At 40.5% G+C, this 13,535-nt stretch overlaps 1 protein-coding gene across 6 annotated transcripts in view; it reads right to left on the reverse strand.

Moving 5' to 3' along the window:
- The window catches only part of SSX2IP (SSX family member 2 interacting protein), a 65,986-nt gene extending 52,686 nt beyond the window's left edge, over positions 1-13,300 (reverse strand). Inside the window, exon 1 of one of the 6 annotated variants that reach the window (XM_064282171.1) lies at positions 13,214-13,300. The gene's annotated coding sequence lies outside the window, so the exon portion shown is untranslated. Of the gene's footprint in view, positions 1-12,987; positions 13,080-13,213 lie in introns of those variants that run through there. The other 5 variants (XM_064282173.1, XM_064282174.1, XM_064282170.1 and 2 more) reach the window with 5 other exon arrangements.
- Between the last annotated feature and the right edge of the window lie 235 nt (positions 13,301-13,535).

Consider the following 13,535-nt stretch of genomic DNA (forward strand, 5'->3'; position numbering starts at 1 on the left):
ATAAGAGTGGTGATAAAGGGCATCCTTGTCTGGTTCCCAAACACAATGGGAATGTTTTCAGGCTCTCTCCATTTAGGGTGATGTTGGCTGTTGGCTTTGTATAAATGCCCTTTATTACGTTGAGGAATTTTCCTTCTATTCCTATTTTGCTGAGAGCTTTTATCCTGAATGAGTGTTGAACATTGTCAAATGCCTTTTCTGCATCAATTGATAAAATCATGTGATTCTTGTCTTTTGTTTTATTTATGTGGTGGATTACATTAATTGTTTTTCTAACGTGGAACCACCCCTGCATAACTGGTATGAATCCCACTTGGTCATGGTGAATTATTTTTTTGATATGTTGCTGAATTCTATTGGCTAGAATTTTGTTGAGGATTTTTGCATCTACATTCATGAGGCATATAGGTCTATAGTTTTCTTTTCTTGTGGTGTCTTTACCTGGTTTTGGTATCAGGGATATGGTGGCTTCATAGAATGAGTTTGGTAGTATTTCATCCTTTTCTATGCTCTGAAATAACTTTAGTCACAGTGGTGTTAACTCTTCTCTGAAAGTTTTGTAGAACTCTGCAGTGAAGCCATCCGGACCAGGGCTTTTTTTTTGTTGGGAGTTTTTTGATTACCTTTTCAATCTCTTCTTTTGTTATGGGTCTATTTAGTTGTTCTACCTCTGTTTGTGTTAGTTTAGGTAGGTAGTGTGTTTCTAGGAATTCATCCATTTCTTTTAGGTTTTCAAATTTGCTTGAGTATAGTTTTTCATAGTAATCTGATATGATTCTTTTAATTTCAGTTGGGTCTGTTGTAATATCACCCCTCTCATTTCTTATTCGGGTTATTTGCTTCCTCTCCTGTTTTTCTTTTGTCAGTTTGGCCAGTAGTTTATCAATTTTGTTGATTTTTTCAAAAAGCCAGCTTTTGGTCTTGTTAATTCTTTCAATTGTTTTTCTGTTTTCTTTTTCATTTAGTTCAGCTCTAATTTTTATTATTTGTTTTCTTCTGGTGCCTATGGGTTTCCTGTGTTGCTCTCTTTCTATTTGTTCAAGTTGTAAGGATAATTCTTTGATTTTGGCCCTTTCTTCTTTTTGGATGTGTGCATTGATTGATATAAATTGGCCTCTAAGCACTGCTTTTGCTGTGTCCCAAAGGTTCTGATAGGAAATGTTTTCTTTCTCATTGGATTCTCTGAATTTCTTTATTCCATCCTTAATGTCTTCTATAATCCAGTCTTTTTTGAGCAGGGTATTGTTCAGTTTCCAAGTGTTTGATTTCTTTTCCCTGCTTTTTCTGTTACTGATTTCCACTTTTATGGCCTTATGGTCAGAGAAGATGCTTTGTAATATTTCGATGTTTTCGATTCTGCTAAGGCTTGCTTTATGACCTAATGTGTGGTCTATTCTAGAGAATGTTCCATGTGCACTCGAAAAGAAAGTATACTTGGTTGCCATTGGGTGGAGTGTTCTGTATATGTCTACGAGGTCAGAGCCTATTCTCTTAACCGTCACACGTCTCTGCGTCAGTGGACGAAGAGTCTTAGCAAACAGTATCTCCTACCACCACTCCTATAAAGACAGGATTTTTAATTCTATCTCCCAGTTGAACAAAGACTCATAAAATAGTGTGAAGATACAAATTATAGTAAAATATTTCATCTGCATCTCTTTGGGTTGAGGAATACAAATCTCAGTAAAGCTCCTGGTCAAAGCTTGCCATTAGAAAGCTACCTTCTTAGTAACTCGGTGCTACATGCTGTGCTTTAAGTCTCCAGGATTCTGCAAATTTCTCATATATTCTTGAACCAATTGCTGCTGCAGTATGAAAAACAGTATGGTATAATGGTTAGAAGCACACAATCCAAGGTCTGAGTACCTGGATTCAAACCCCAGCTCCATCACCTACAAACTAAGTGACCCTGAACGTAAATCTTCTCTGTACCTCATTTTTCTTATCTGTAAAAGGGAAATGTAGGATTATTATATGTTTAAACACGTTTATGCATGTAAAGCGCTTAAAACAGGGTCTTGGGTACACAGTAAACGCTCAACAAATGCTGGCTACTGTTACTGTTTCACTGTCTAGGAAAGATTTCCATACCATTTTATTTAGAAACAAAAAGTTACAGAGCAATTGTCTAACATGATGTCATTTGGTCTTAAAAAAGAAAAACTAATGTGAGTATACACCTACATATAGGTAAAATTCTGCTCTATAAAGACAGAAGTTTGTATAAAAAACAGAAAAACTCTGAAGGAAAGACCAACCTGGGAATAGGAAGAGGAGGCAGGGGCAGGACTTTCACTCCTTTCTTTATGTTCTTTCAACCTCCTCCTCCCAAAAAAGAAAAAGATATTACGGGTAGTAATTACTTTTTTTTTTTTTGGGTCACCTAAATTTTCTATAGTGAATATGTTTTCCATATATTCAGAAAAGAAATCCATGTTTTTAAAAGACAATTATGCTCATCAGTAGAGGCAATGGGAGTGAATAGCAACACTCTCAAACACCAGAACTAATGGTAGAATGGCATGAGTGATGTAAAATACAAAATATGTATTTCTAGATTAACCAATTAATTTACAATACCTTAATGTACCAAGGCAAGCAGCCCTGCTGGACAAAAACTGGTTGGAAAATATACAAACATGCTAGAGTTACTTAGGTAATCGATTACGTAAAGGAAACAGAACTTTACTGGAGGTCAGTAGTTTGTAGTTTTGGAGGGCAATTTAGCACTATACAAAAATTTGAAATGCTTAAATTTTTCCTCTAATCAGTTAAACTTCTAAACATCCATTATCACACATTCCATCATACACGTGACCAAGCATAACATAAAAGGACACTGTAGATTGCAGCATTATTTGTAATGGCAAGAAACTGAAAACAACGTAAATATTCATCAATAAGGAAACAGTTAAAAACCAATACACCTGGTTAGCCAGAAGAGCGACTCTGGACTTATTAAAGCAAGAAGTATATCTGCATGTATACGTTAAAAAACATGTCACCAATTAGTAAGAATGGTATGATCATCATTTTTTGTTGCTGTTATTGTTAAATAAAACTATATACATTTAGAAGAAAGGTCTGGAAAAGTTACAAACTCTTGCCAATGACATCCCTGGGGAATGAGATGACTGGGGATAGGGAGGGATGGAAGATCAGGGCTTTCACTTCTTGCATAATACACACACCTCTATATAGCTTGAATGTTTTAGGAGCATGCATTCTTTTGTAAAATATTTAGAAGCAATGGATTTACGAAAAGGTAAATGAGATGTGTGTGAAAGCACTTTTTATCTCAATCCCAGACAGTGGTTCCCCCACCCTACAATGAAACCTCAACTTGGACAAATGACAAACTTTTTCCACCAATCAATTATACTTCTCATACCTAACCCATGTAAGATAGGGCCAGTCTTAACAACTATTTCAATATCAAAACCAAACCCAAGTCGATTCTGACGCATAGCGACCCCAAAGGGCGTCCAAGGCTGTCAATCTCTAGAGAAGCAGACTGCCGCATCTTTCTCCCACAGGGCCGCTGGTGGTTTCGAACCATCAACCTTTCGGTTAGCAGCTGATCGCTTTAACCACTGTGCCCAGGGCTCCTCAGTCTTCATACCAATGCCCTACATATCAGAGCTCATCTGTGGGAATGTCTATGGGAATCTAGTCCATCTGGGATCAGAAATACAGAAGACAGACTTTTCCACTCACTGTTGTGAAAAGCAAAGACAGACTATTGGCAGACCTAGCAAATGGGGACTCTCCCTCTGGCTCAATTAACAATTCAGACTCGGTAGGAACTAAGAAGAAAGAAGAATCACTTTTATTTGTAACTATTAAGATTGTTTTATATGCTGAGTGAAATAAGTCAATCACAAAAAGGACAAACACTGTACGATACCACTATTATAAAAAGTTAAGAAAAGGTTTACACACAGAAAGAAACATTCTCTGATGGTTACCAGAGATGAGAGGAGGAGGGTAGGAAAATCACTAACTAGACAGTGGACACGTATTAATTTGGGTGAAGGGAAAGGCAATACACAGTAAGAGGAATGTCAGCACAACATGACCAACGTAAAGGAAGACACTTGGGGCTACGCAAGAGTAAAAGGCAACAACAGCAAATATTATTATTTACACAACCCTGCAATAACAGTAATAATAATTTACAAGTGGATACACAGGTAGGTAGATATGTAAGCTGAACAGACGTGGGATGGCTTATGGGGGTATACATAGGGTTGGCAGGGGATATATCTACATACGTATTTGTACGGGCTGCAAATACACCCATGTATATAGTAGAGCACACAGCTGGGCAAAGTTATGAATACTCCTTAGCTACAACCAAACCCTCTGAGGGACCGAATCACTGGGCTTGAGGGCTTAGGATCATAATCTCAAGGGACATCTAAATCAACTGCATAACACAGTCCATAAAGACAACGTTCTACATCCTACTTTGGGGAGTAGCAACCTGGGTCCTAAAGCTTGCAAGTGGCCATCTATATACAACTATTGGTCTCTTCCCTTCTGGAGCAAAGAGTGAAGAAAATCAAAGACTCAAGGAAGCAATTAGTTCAAAGGGCTAATGGGCCACGTGAACCACAACCTCCACTAGCCTGAGACCAGAAGAACTAAATGGTGCCTGGCTACCACTACCTACTACTCTGATCGGGATCACAACAGAAGGTCCTGGCAGAGTGGGAAAAAAATTTAGAACAAAATTCAAATCATAAAAAAGACCAGACTTACTATGTCTGATAGACACTAGTGGAACCTTAGACACCCTTCAAACCTGGAACTGAGCCCACTAATGGCAACCACCTTTCAGCCAAACAACAGACAGGCCTATACAGTAAATAATAACACCCATGAGGGATGTGCTCCTCAGAACAATCAACCATGAGACCAAAACGGCAACATTTGCCTCGAAACAAATTTCCAAGTACAGGAAGAGGCAGAAAAGATGGGCAAATGGAAATGGGGAACCCAGGGAGGAAATGGGTAGAGTGCTGTCACACTGAGGAGACTGCAACTAATGTCACAAAACAAAATGTGCATAAATTGTTGAAGGGGAAGCTAATTTGCTTTGTAAACTTTCATCCAAACCACAATAAAATGTTGAAAAATACATAAGAAAAAAAATATTTTTAAAAAAGAACGTCCTTACTATATTATATTAACCTTCTATGAATCAAGCAACTAATAAGGTACATTTCTCTGATTCCAGGCCACAGCTCATGAAGTTATGTAAGGCATGTACTTAGAGTCTATGCCACACCATCTAATATTTGACTATACATTGACTTTTTACGGCTAATGTTGTCATCTGTTTTGGTCTTGATTCTCCAATTACACTGTTAGTTTTTTCAGGCCACCATCATGTCAGAGGAGCTGCACAGGGTATTGGAAGAACACCAGATTGAGAGCTGGCGCTATGGGTCTCAGAACTAGTCCATCATTTACTGAATGACTTTGAACCAATGATAATTTTTTCAGGTTTCAGTTTATACATGTGTAAAATTAGGAGGTCAAACTAAGTGACCTTTAAAGATTTTTCAGTTCTATTACCTACGATATGTACATTTCTCATGGGACCTAATACAGAACTGAGTACAGCTCTGTATATCAAATTTATTTCTTCCCATTTTTATAGCAGAATATGCACAGTCTTCACAACCAAATGCTCAGCAAATGAGACTATCAAATTTTAATAGAATAGAATAAAAACAAAGGTAAGCATATACCTTTTACTTGGAACAATTTTAAGCACTTTAGATATAGTAACTCTTTCAATCTCTCAGCAACTAAATAAAACAATTGTTTTTCCCCTATGATATATGAGGAAACCGAGGCCCAAGAGAGTTTTCTTGCCCAAGGTCACACAGTTAGAATGTGACAAAGCCAAGATGCAAAGCCTGGTAGTCCGGCATGTTTAACCATGCCACCCTACTGCCTTTATTGTGATAGAGGAGGGAATACACGAGGGGAGAGACACTGTTACCAACTGAACACACATGAATTCCAAGAATAATGCAGAAGTGTTACCAAGTAGTAAATAAATATTGAAAAATGGAAATCAAACAAAATAAATAGTCCTAGGGAATGCATGGCTAAGCAAACTTACTAAACCTTGGAGGGGAACTTTTGAAAAAAACAAGCAGTATGGCAGTTGAGGAGCCCTGGTAGCACAGTGGTTAACAGCTTGGCTGGTAACCAGAAGGTGGGCAGTTCGAATCCCCCAGTCGTTCCTTGGAAACCTTATAGGGCAGGTCTACTCTGTCCTATAAGGTCGCTATGATTCAGAATCAGCTTGATGCCAACGGGTTTGGTTTAGGGCAGTTGAACATTTATACTTACATCCTATTCATATATTCTACAACTCAGCCAAGTCCACTCTTAGATATAAACTCAAGAGTAACTCTTAAGTATGTACATCAGGAGATGCGTATACAAACACAAGCACTCTTCCCAACAGAAAATCAGCACAAGAACAAGAAAATTAGCACAAGCAACCCAAACACTCATCAACAGAATAGGTAAACTGTCGCATATTCACAAAACGGAATATTATGCAGCAATCAGAAAACTTCAGTGACACAATATGGATGAAATCTCAGTAATATAGTATTAAGTGGATGAATCTCAGCATTATAAATGAAAAAGGTTAAATCCTGGAAGACAGAGCAGGTAACGTACAGTTTTTAATTGTAGGTATGGAAAACTTAAAGATGCAGTAAGATCCTTTCAGTAAGCTCTACACTGAACTCATTATCACACTTAACCACAACCAGCTTTATTAACCTTATTCCTCTGCTCTCTTTATCTAAATGACGCTATTATCTATCTAGTTCCCCCAAAAAAGACAGCAAGGAAATGAATACAAGTTTCAGTAAACAGTTATCTCAAGGTAAGGGAAGTGGAATGGGATGCAGAGACCAATACGGTTATACAGAGGTTGCTGTCAAGGTCCTAGCTTTATATTACCGCACCCTGGTGGCACCAAAGTTAAGCACTTGGCTACTAACTGAAGGGATGGCCGTTGTAACTCACCTGGTCGCTCTGCAGGAGAAAAGCTGTTATCATTTAATCCTTACCAATGGCCTTTTTTAATTTAATGGCCTTAGGAGGGAGTAGATATAACACTATATTGTGGATGCAAGAAAATGAGGCTCACAAAGGTTAACTTGCCTACAGTTACAAACCTGCAAGGTAGAAATAAAAACCCAGCAATTTAACCTGTAAGCTAAGAATAAAGATCAGCTATTTATGATTCCAAAGCCTCAAAGCCCCTGGCCTCCTCTTGACAAGTACTCTGAGCAAATGATGTAAATTCTAAGCCCATTTCCTCAATATAAAATAAAAAAAATGATAATGGCTATATTTATTGATAACCGCACTTCTTGACGATTTCTGAGACTACTTCTTGCTTTTACATTCTAGATTCTACATGGAATGATATTCCTAAACTTGGGTACAGAATAGCAAGAATACTGTTGAGAGTGCCATCTTTTAGCTAGAAAAGCATGGACATCCTGATTATGATTATTTGCCCAAAACCGGACAAACTCAAGACTCAGCTTCATAACCTAGACTACTGACCCTCAGGTAAAAATCTTTTTGGTACCTAACACCAACATCGGAGCCTTGGTGGTACAGTGGTTAGAGCTTGGCTGCTAACCAAAAGGTCAGCAGTTCAAATCCCCCAGCTGCTCCTTGGATACCCTATAGGTCAGTTTTACTCTTCCTACAGGGTCGCTATGAGTTGGAATCAACTCGACGGCAATGGGTTTGGTTTGGTTTGTTTAACACCAATATCAGCTGGTACTAATCCTGGATTATAGATATCTGTACTGGCCACTCACTGGACTATATATATGATTTTAAAATCTTATTGGGTGCTAAAATTCTTTTAAACAATATTCTTCTAACAATTTCCTCCAAACAATGTTTCCAAGATAAGCTCCATTTTCAATAGCCCTGGCATGTATATTTTTTCAGTGCTTGCTGTATGACAGGAATTATACCAAGTGATTTCTTAAAAATTATTTTTGCTTTTTATTTCCCAGTATTTTTTGTACAAAAAGCATACATTACTTTTATAATCTGAAAAAAATGCTTCAAGAAAGATATAGCAAACTAGGTAATTAAGGGTCAGGGGCTGGCTAACTTAGGCAGTGACAACTAGGATCGTGAAGGGCAGATGAGAAATATTTCAGAAGTGGGACTGACAGACAAGGTGACTAGTATACATAAGGTAGGCATTTAGTCTTTTACATCAAAACCTGTCTCTGGTACTAGATAGATAATAGTGTCATCATTTAGACAAAGAGAGCAGAGGAGTAAGGTTAATAAAGCTGGATTTGGCTAAGTGTGTGGTGATAATGAACTCAGTGTAGAACTTACTTGGTTCAGAAGTGCCTTTATGAGACAAATGGGAATAAACTCTAGGGCCTGGAGATCAAAAGCCATCAGGGCAGATTTAGGAGTCATCAGTGTACACATAGTAGTTGAATTCATATAGGAAAAAAATCCCAGAAAGAGCTCTGGAGAGCATCAACATGTAACAGGTAAACAAAGGAGACCAAAATGGAGAAGCTGAAGACAGAAACAGGTGGGGGTGAGGGGCCCTAGAAAAAACAAAACTTTAAAGAGGAGGTGATGAACAGCAGCAAATGCCGCAGAACAGTCAATTTGGATAGATACATGTTCGATTTGATGAGTAGTGACTTTACTGACAAAGCTGAGGGGTAAAAATGAAAATCAGATGGCAGAAAGGTGACCAGCAAATAACAGAAGATAAAAAAAAAAAAATTTTTTTTTTTTTTTTTTAATAAACAAAGATCACTTGTTCTCCAAGCTTCGTCTAACAATGTAGGTAGTGTCTCTGAATGTAAGTTTATTAGATGCACATGGATGGATCTGCCAGTGATTAAAAAAAGCTGTATATGAGTCCTTTCAGTTACAGCATTTTTATATCAAATAGAAATAATAATAAGTACTCAATAAACGTAACTATTTTTCCAGGCACTGTTCTGGGTACATATCTTCTCATTTAATCACTGCAATCCTATGAAGTAGGTGTTATCACCCCTAATTTACAAAAGAGCCCTGGTGGTGCAACAGTTACGCACTCAGCTGCTAACTGAAAGGCTGGCAGTTTGAACCCACCCAGTGACTCTGTGAGAGAAAAACTTGGCTATCTGCTTCCGTAAAATTACAGTCAAGGAAACCCTATGGGGCACTTCTTCTCTGTCACATTGGGGTTGCTATGAATCGGAATCAACTCATAGGCACACAGCAACAATTTACAAATGAAACGACTACGGCACACATAGGTAACTTGCCCTATGGGTGTCAGATCCAAAACTTTACTCCAGAGAATAAGAGGGAGGGAGGGAAATGTTTGAAGCAAGAGTTAATGGAGGGAAACTGTAGATTATTATTATAGTCAAGTATGTTCTGTTTAACTGGTTGCAAGCTTAATTTCTATTTAAGAACTTATTTGAAAGACATTTTATGTCTTCTCTCATCTCAGAATTCTACATTGTTAAGAGTTTGACATTTTTATGCATTCAATGATACTTAAGATTCTGCGTTGCATTATAACTGTGTTATTTCTCCTACTGAATTGCAGGTTGCTTGAAAATGGAGCTGTAGCTTATGGCTCCTCCTTCAGTTTTAAAAGTAGAAGATACTCAATAAAGTTTGTCATATGAATAATTATTTCTGCTCTCCCGAAATCTGTGGGGGCTACAATAAAATATTTAAGTCTTTAATTCCTGTGTAGGGCTGCTGTCTCTCAGATATTACTTGGATTCTCTACATTCGGGGCTCTTTTGGATCACTCAATTACTAATTTTGATGGAAATATTCACCTAAAGTAAAACTAGAAGAACTATCAACAAACCCATTGCCACCCAGCTGGCTCCAACTCATGACAATCCTCTAAGTGTCAGAGGAGAACTGTGCTCCATAGGGTTTTCAATAGCTATGAACTTTTGGAAGTAGACTGCCAGGCCTTTCCTACAGGGTGCCTCTGGGTGGATTCATCTTGCCAACCTTTCAGTTGGTAACCGAGTGCAAATCATTTGCACTACCCAGAGACTCCTACCTAAAATAAAAATCAATTATTATTCCCCCGAATAAAACCTTTCCAGGGTTCCCTATCACTTCCCAGTCAAAGTTCACAGTCCTGTTCTCCAACCTTATCACTAACCCATCGAACTCTGCTCCAACTCTACCACCAAACCACCTGTAATGCTCCAACTGTAAATGCTCTAAGAACTCCCCCTCCTCCCTGTCAAGACATGGATGCCATATGGGAAGGCTTTAGAAAAAGAAAGAGAATTTGAACTATTTTTCATGTTTGCTCTCTCCCTTATTATGCTGTAAATTTCCTAAATTTACAAGATAACATTATTCATCTTTTTATCCTCAGATCTAGCAAGCAGCAGCTTAATTACATGTTCAGCAAATGTTCACTGAGAATAACTTAGTAAAGTGTAATTTAATAAATCTGGTATTATATAAAATAGTAATACTGGCCCACTATCAAAATAAAATTTTAGATTGTTTTCCATTAGCTGTAATGAATGGTTCACTTCTCTAAATTCTATCTTATTCCATAAGTTCCTGAATTCAAGGTAACTTGCACCTTCATTACCAGCAAATCATGATCTCCAAAGCCACAGAACATATTCAAAGAGTATAAAAAACTTTTTGTGCCACGAGCAAACAATCTAACCAATATTTTGGAAACCCTACTGGCACAGTGGAAACCCTGGTGGTGTAGTGGTTAAGAACTACGGCTGCTAACCAAAAGGTCGGCAGTTCGAATCCACAAGGCGCTCTGTGGAAACTCTATGGAGCAGTTCTGCTCTGTCCTATGGGCTCGCTATGAGTTGTAATCGACTCGACCGCAACGGGTTTATAGGCAAATTTACAACTATTGTGAAAGATACAGAAAAAAAATCACAAAAAGCTTTGGAACTGCTCCACTTTAAGTATGTGAAATGAATTCCAACCACGCTATTCTGGGACAATGTCTTTTTCATCCTTTTACCCCTAGATGCATACTACATAGAAGGTACTCAACTCTCTACTTTTATAAAACCCATGTCATACTAGTTTTGGCCAAAGAGCAGGCTCTGTCGGGTTTTAGGAAGGCGCAGTATATAATCCTGACTTTGTGCTGGCCTTGAGGCCTTTGGCAAATCACCTGAACAGTTAACATTCTATTTTTCTAATATACACCCTCAGCATGTTTGGAACATAACGTGCTTTAACAAGTCTTGTCACAAGGTGCAACCGTGTTACAAAGAGATCTTCATAGTTCGTCCCGGAATATCTAAGTCTCTGCAGTTACCTTCAAGCAGCTTTACTCATGTTACTTAATCCCAGGTTTTATTATCTTCATTGTACAGATGGGGAAAGAAAAGGGAAGGAAGGGTATAAAATGACTTGGCTCAAGATGCCCAGCAAGTCACTAAAGAGCCTTCATTTTAACTACCAGTTTCTAACTTTCTTCTCAAAGAACTATTTTGTTTGAGAAACTTATAGACAACAGGAAGAAGAGTGTCAAATTAGTTACCAGCTTTTCTTATTTTAGTTTGAATGAATAACCTAAGCTTCCTAGGATGTACATTATGTCTGCTCTAGCACAAGAGATTTGATGGACTGTTTTGTTGGCTGAATCCAAGTTCATAAATCTACCTCTTAACTTCTTCTGCAGCCCTGGTGGCACAGTGGTTAAAGCACTCCACTGCTAACCAAAAGGTCAGTGGTTTCAATCCACCAGCTGCTCCATGGTAGAAAGATGCGGCAGTCTGCTTCTCCAAAGATTTACAGCCTTGGAAACCCTATGGGGCAGCTCTACTCCGTCCTATAGGGTAGCTGTGAGTTGGAATCCACTGACAGCAGCGGGTTTGATGGGTTTGGGTTGGCCTAAGCTAACTCTATAGGGTCACTATGAGTCAGAACTGACTCAACGGCAGCCGGATTGGTTTTTGGTTTTGGTAAGCAAACTCTAAAGGCATTTGTTTTTTTTCTCTCCAGATCTCTAATTCTTCTCAAATTTTATTCAGTTTCCTAAATGTGTCAAGTCATACCTTCCTTTCCAGATCGGAATCAAATTATAAAGCTGCCAAAATTTTCTTCTATCTATCTCAACAGTATACCAATCCCTCTTGAACCATGAAGGGCTCCACTGCATGCATCATTCACGGCCAACTCCAGGCCTAGACCCTAATCGAAATTGTTTGGGAAGCCCCCACCCTTGCACTTCTAAACCACCCTTTGAGGAACGATTCTTCTCATCCTCAACCCGTTATGGGGTCCAAAAAAGGGAAACCTCAATTTTCCCAGATTTAACAAGAACTGTATTATCACTCTTAGAAATTACACCTTAGCATTCACAATCCTTAAAACGTAGTAATCTAAAGATGCCCTTATTACACACACTGAGACAAAATCATGTAGCAGATTCCATTTCTTGGGCCCAAGTGACTTGCATAACCGAGCGATAAGCTAGGCTCAAAAAGGTGCAGAGAGCTTACAATCCGGTTTACTGTACTTTACTACAAAATTCTACATCAAAATGTTTTCCCCCATGCCTGCAGACAGATGATGTAAGTTCTTCCCCCAGACTTTTAAGTAGACCATTATCAGGGTTCGGGGTTCTCTTCCCCTGCAATAGCCACGGACCATCCAGTAACTCACTTTAACGACTGCCTACTGCGGCTCCCATTAACAAATCCCTAGCCCCGCATTGCCCACAGCCTCTAGTAAGCAGGCACTGTAGCCCCAAATCGACCATCCCCTCCTCCCCCCACGTCTCCGCGCCGTTCGTCATCCCACTCCAGGCGCCACCCTTTTTCCATCTCGGAGAGGGTTTTGGACTCCCTGGCCGCGGCCCCGGGCCGGAGCCCTCCTGAGAGCGCAGCGCTGCGATCACCAGCGGGAGCCGCTACCTACCTCCCACCTCCTCCGCCAGGCGCGGCTGGGCAACGCTCACTCGCACCCTCCAACGGCACCAACGGCCGCGCGGAGCCTCTCGCGGAGCCGCGGGGCGCCGAGCCAGGTGCCGGCTCTCACCTCCGCGCCGCACCCGCCCGCCCCCCGCCCCGCCGGCGCCGCCCGCCCCTTTTCGGGCCGGCGCGTCACAATCCCCGCCGCGGAGCAGAGGCCATAGGCTGCTCACCGTCACGGCCCCCGGGAGCGGCGGGGAGTCGCCGCTCGGCGTCCTAGGCCGGCTCCCACAGCCCCGAGGGCCAGAACAGCCGCCTCGGGACGCACCGCCTTGGGCTGGCGCCCCTCCTCCGCCTCGGGCTCCCGCCTTCCCCGCCCCTGGGCCGCTCCGCTCCGCCCCTCGCGGCCGCCTCCCGGCCTCGGCAGGTTTGCAAGGTTCCCACCCCGCCCCCTTGCCGCCGTCGCCGCAGGCCGAGCTGCCTCCCATTGGCTCCGCCAGTTGCTAGGCGATGAACAACCGCGGCTTGCATTGGTCCTGTGGGGGCCTCCGGAGT

Source organism: Loxodonta africana, chromosome 3, assembly GCF_030014295.1.
Source record: "Loxodonta africana isolate mLoxAfr1 chromosome 3, mLoxAfr1.hap2, whole genome shotgun sequence".
Taxonomy (NCBI): Eukaryota; Metazoa; Chordata; class Mammalia; order Proboscidea; family Elephantidae; genus Loxodonta; species Loxodonta africana.